The sequence below is a fragment of the Triticum aestivum genome, chromosome 2D (genome assembly GCF_018294505.1).
Source record: "Triticum aestivum cultivar Chinese Spring chromosome 2D, IWGSC CS RefSeq v2.1, whole genome shotgun sequence".
Classification (NCBI taxonomy): domain Eukaryota; kingdom Viridiplantae; phylum Streptophyta; class Magnoliopsida; order Poales; family Poaceae; genus Triticum; species Triticum aestivum.
The window spans coordinates 625,905,010-625,911,009 of record NC_057799.1 but is presented as its reverse complement, the minus strand read 5'-3'; positions in this window follow the sequence as shown (position 1 = coordinate 625,911,009).

Here is a 6,000-nt window from a genome sequence, read left to right as displayed (position 1 = left end):
CAGCAGGGTGCCGCGCTTCTCCGTCTTCACCACAATATCGTCTACGTAGACGTGGGCATTTCTGCCAAGTTGCTTGAGGAGGCATTTCTGCATGCAACGCTGAAAAGTGGCACCGGCATTCCTCAGGCCGAATGTCATAGTCAGGTAACAGAAAGCTCCGAAGGGTGTGATGAAGGCGGTCTTCAGGCGGTCAGCTGGGTCCAACTTGATCTGGTGGTATCCTGAGTAGGCATCCAAGAAACTCAACAGCTTGCATCCGGCTATGGAGTCTATCACTTGATCAATCTGTGGTAGGGCAAACGGATCTTTGGGGCGGGCTTTGTTGAGGCTAGTGTAGTCTATACACATACGTCATTTGTTGTTCTTCTTCAACACCAATACTGGGTTGGCAAGCCACTCTGGGAAAAACACTTCCATAATGAAGCCGGCGGCCAGGAGCCGAGCTATCTCTTCTCCTACGATTCTTCTCTTCTCCTCCGACAGTCAGCGGAGAGGCTGCTTGACTGGCTTCGCGTCCGCTCGGACGTGTAACTTGTGCTCGGCGAAATCCTTCGGAACACCCGGCATGTCCTTTGGGGACCATGCAAAGATGTCTCGATTCTCATAGAGGAAGTCGACGAGCTCGCCTTCCTATTTACTGTCTAGGTTTGCACCAATGACAGCAAACCTCTCCGGGTTCTCCGGGTCCAGAGGTATCCTCTTCGTCTCCTTGGCCGGCTGGAAGGAGCCCTGCGCATCATATTCCTTGGGGCTGGGGGACAGGGCCGACTGCTTGCCGGCCATGGCCACAACTCGCTCCAGCATCTTCTTCTCTTCTGCAACCATGAGGGACTCGGCCAGTCGGCTGCTGGCTGCGGCGCACTCGATGGACTTCTTGTAGTCGCCGGCTACAGTGATGATCCCCTTCGAGCTCGGCATCTTCATCTTGAGGTAGGCGTAGTGGGGCACAGCCATGAACTTGGCCAGGGCAGGTCGGCCAAGCAAGGCGTGGTAAGGCCTCTCTAGGTCCACTACCTCAAACCAGATCGCTTCTCGCCGAAAGTAATCCTTGTCTCCGAAGAGAACATCCATCTTGATCTTGCCGATTGGGGAACAGGACAGGCCGGGTACGATGCCATGGAACACGGTCCGGCTTGGCATGAGCTGCTTTGCCTTGAGGTTCAACTTCTCCATGGTGTCGCGGTACAGTATGTTGATACTGCTTCCGCCATCAATCAGCACGCGGGAGAATCGGGCAGCTCGCCTCTCCGTCGCGAGGGTGACGTCCAACACCAATGCGTAGGAGCCAGGAGACGGCATCACCTCTGGGTGATCGGCCCGGCTCCAGCTGATAGGCCTTTCAGACCAATGCATGAACTCGGGGTTGCTGGAGGTGACCGCGTTGACCTCTTGGTGCTGTCGGCGGCTGCGCTTGTCTTCAACCTGGCTCGTGAAGACGACGTAGGCGGCGTGCTCATCTGGGAACTCATCCTGAATGGCTCCGACTGCTGGTCGAGCAGCCGGCTGCTAGGGGGCTGGAGGCGGTGGGCCGGGAGGCGGAGGCGGCACCAGCCCCTCGCCCTTGGAGATCCGTGTGAGCCAGTGGCACTTCCGGGTCGTGTGGTTGGACGGCTTCGCGCCGCTGTGAAACTTGCAGGGGGCATCGAGAGTCTACTCGTAGGAGAAGGCCGGCTGCCAAGCCGGCCTGCCGCCCTTCTTCTTGGGAGCGGGCTGCTCGTCCTCGACAGTGGCCACCTGCCGACTGGTGGAAGGCGGCATAGGGGCCTTGTGCTTGTGGTCGTTCTGGTAAGGGCGTCGGTTGGAGTCACCAGCCGGCGTCTTGGGAGCCGGAGCAAGCACCTTCCCAGAGGCGTCCATTCGGAGCTCGGTCTTCATCGAGGAGTCGGCCGTGGCGTACATGTCTGCTATGACCAGCAGCTCGTCGAGGGTAGCCGGCTCGTCGCAGAGGAGTCGGTGCTTGAGGAGGGTGCCCTCTCGGCACCCGGCGGTGAAGTATTCGATGGCTTGAACCTCGTGCACCCCCTCGCAGGAGTTGCGGAGCTCGGCCCACCGCGTGAGGTAGTCGCGAGTCGATTTGCTGGGCCCTTGGACGCACAAGGAGAGCTGGCGGGGCTTTGGAGGCCGCTTGTACGTGCTGGTGAAGTTGCGGACGAAGACTTCCGTGAAGTCCAGCCAGCTGTTGACGCTGTAGGGCTTGAGGCTGTTCAGCCAGGTGCGTGTCGTGCCTTGAAGCATAAGAGGGACGTACTTCACGGCTACGCGCCTGTTGCCGTTCGCTATGCTGACAGCGGTAGAGTAGTCGATGAGCCAATCTTCCGGCTTCACAGAATTGATTTTTCATGTTATTTTATTTAAAAAGTTACTGATTCTGAAAAAGATCAAAAATCAGAAATGTTCGTGTTTTCAAATTTTCTTCATAAATTCAAAAAAATGTTTGCATTCTTAAAAAATGTTCGCGTATTTGAAAAATTGCTCGTGTTTTTCCAAAAAAAATGTTCGGAATAGTTCTGCTAAAAAATTTCACAACTTTTAAGAAAATGTTTGGGATTTCAATAAAATCTCGTTTAAAAATTGTTCACAAACTTTATTTTTTTATGTTTTCATTCTTTTGATGTTTTAAAAAATGTCCCTGTTTCAAAAATTGATAAACAAAATTCAGAAAAATGTCTGTGTTTTCAGATTTTTGTTGAGAGTTAAAAAATGTTTGCGTTTGCCCAATTTTGTTTTGGAATTTTAAAAAATGTCCCTGTTTTAAGAAAAAAAAGTGTTCATGATTTTGAAAAATGTTCCTACTTTTCAAAAATGTTTCAATTTTGTAAAAGCCAATTCGCAAAAGTGAAAAGTGTTTGGATTTCACTAAACACTCAGGTTTTTTTAAAAAATGCATTCAATATTCCAAAAAAAAGCGGATCTGCGCACTTGGATTGGTTCTTAAAGATTGATGCTATTTACTAGTAACACTGGCTAGCTTAGCCTGTTGCAACACGTGGTGTGTAGCACGAGATCCATTGTTCGATTAATGGGACGGCCCAGTCGGAGATCTGCCTGTGCGAAACGGCAACTCTTTACAAGCTTGGCTCCAAAGGAGCTCTTCTCACCCTGCCAGAACTATAGGGCAACCTTTTTGAGAGAGTTGTGCAAGCACTCAAACTGGCGAAAACTGAGTCCAGGTAGCTCAGAAAGCTCGTCAAAGTAATGGCGCTCTCCGGCCGCCACCGCCGACTGCATTTTGAGGCACTTGGAACTGTAGACAGGCTCTCGGAAATCCTCCCCTGCAAACACTGTCCGCCATGTTCTAGGGCCCTTAGAATGGCGGGAACCCGCATAACTTCCTTTCCAGGAATAAGCGGTTGTATTCGGGTCCTCTCAAATAATCTTCCTTAGAAGTTGTGAGGTTGACCTGGAGATCAGGAAGCGTGGGGCAGCAGCTAAGCAGGTCTGCGATCAACACCGCTACTTTTTTGCCAGTTGGTGAGAAGACCATACTAAGCTCGAGGCACTCAATATTGCGGAGCACCGGAAGGGGAATGCCCTGGCTGGTGACGGTGATCCCCTCCGGAAGGCGAATCCTCAAGTTGACATTCTTGGCGTGTGTAAAGCCTTCGAGGCAGCCCCAAAAATTCTGGTGAGCGGCAGTTGCGTGTCTTTCCTGTTTGCGACGGTACTTGATCACGGTCGGTCCATAGGCCGGGCAAAGAGGGCAACCGACCTGGGCCTCGACGGGGTAGGGCCCCAAATATACTATTATCACTAAGTCTAAAAGATTATTGTAGTACAAACTAAAAAGATTAAAATCCAAAATTTGTGTGAGCTAGTCCACACAACTAACAAATAATGTTACCATTTAGGAACAACCAAATTTCACAGGCGACACTATTTTTAGTGAGTAGACTAGTGTATCTCCCATAGATCTGCGAGAAGTTGCACAAAAAAATTATGTTAACTAGATTTCTATGTTTACTTACGTGCAAAACTTCTTATTTCAGAAAATGACAGGAGCCCATGTATACACTAGAAGAAGTCAAGCATCCAGACAAGCCTGAAAAATAAATGAATTATATGTATGCAAAATTGAGTCTATGACATATTATGCTCGTTGATAATCGATGTTATTACAATGACATGTAAAGAGCGTGCACATATTGTCAACTTACTGAATGTAACTTGGAGCACATTCACAAACAGTTCAATTTATAATGTAGAATATTCTGTAAATATGTTACCTAATAAAACACTAGAAACCATTAGTAAGATATTAATTAGGCATTACGCTTTAGAGATCTCTACCATGATAGTTATTGATATTATAACATACACAAACACATACACGCAAAATATACATATGCATCGTATAGTTAATTGACAAAAAGTAAATTGAAAGATTAATTTCATTGAAGCACACAATTTGAATTTAGATGAAGTAAAGTTTTCATTAAAATACATTAGAACTAATAACAATGAATTACAATAATATTTAACGATATTGTTATGTGGTTCCACACAAAAGACATTGTTATATTGTTAACTATGTTAACTAAGTAATAGGAATTATACTCGCCAACACTACAATACAATAAAATGCACTTGAATAAGTATAAATGTTTGGTATAAAAATTATTTATTTTAATTTCCCTCGGGTCTCAATCATGTTTACACCGACCCTGTACTGGATCAAGGTGATGTCGACACCCAGTAGGTCCTGTGGTGGTGGGTTGAGCACGATGTTGCAGAGAACACCTTTGTACTCGGAGCGCTGCAACCTGGGGGGGCAAAGATCTGGAGAGTTCCCTCCTCCTTGAGGCAGCACCTTCCAGTCGAGAGAGCGCACTGGTGGCGGCGACGAGACATCTCCTTCCAAGATCGGCTAGACCCAGTCATCCTATAGCAGTACGGGCTCCAGGGAGTGAGGAGAAGTCGACGAAGCTCTGGTGTCCTTCAATTAGCAGCTCGCAGTGCCGCAAGTGTAGCTTACACAGATGCAGGAAGACCGCCGCCGATAACCCCGGCGCGAGCTCACCACAGTTGGTGAGATCTAGCACACGAAGTGTGCCCGGCGGCAGGGAGCGGAGATTGATGGAGTACATCCAAGTACAGTAATTACCCCACTTTGCTTCATAGTTTATCCTATCGAAGAGCATTGGCTCCCCGGTGATGTTGTCCACAGCTGCAATGCGGAGCTCCTAGACGACGCTTACCGCCGGGTGGGAAGAACTCCGGCCAGGACTTGGCGACGGTTGCACCAGTTCGCCTCACGGTTGAGAAAATCCCTCATGATGTTGGCCGTTTGTCCCTCCATGTAGAAGGTCAGCTTAGTGACCGGGACGGGGACGGGGTCGGTGCCCTTGGTGAAGGCGTCGAGCGACTTGTGGGCGGCGGTGGCGAATTTGTCACGCCTAGCGAAGAAGACATTGTGCTCCATCATGTGTTTCTCATCGTCCTCTTGTATGTGTGCCTCGACGTTTACAACGCCTAAGGAAGTCCATAGTGGGTTCCACCGCTTCAAGAGCGCGGTGATGGAGACGTCCAGAGTGGGCACCGCCCCTTCAAGAGCGCGGTTATTATAATGAAATATTATTGTCTCATATAGTATCAATGTATGTGTATGTTGCTAGTATAAAACCTGTATAAATACTGCGTAAATACACAGAAGAAAAAATACAGAAAAACATAGCAGTGGCGCGGGGTAAGAGTGTAGCAGCAGCGCCAGGACAGCGCTATGGTACACACTGCTAGCAGTAGTGCGGGGTACAGACCAGCACTACAGGTGGGACCCGCGCTACTGCTATAAGTTAGCTGCAACGCCCTAGCAGTAGCGCGGCCCTAGTAGTTGGAGCATCCAGAGCAATAGCTCGTCGGGGAGGCGTGAAAAGTCGTCGTCGCCAGTGTCCATTGTCGTCGGGTGGAAGGAGATGGGAGCGCTCGGGGCAGGGGTGAGTGGGGATCAAGAGAGGGTAAGCAAGGATCGAGGGATGCGACGCAACGTCTAGCAAGAAGGTGGGC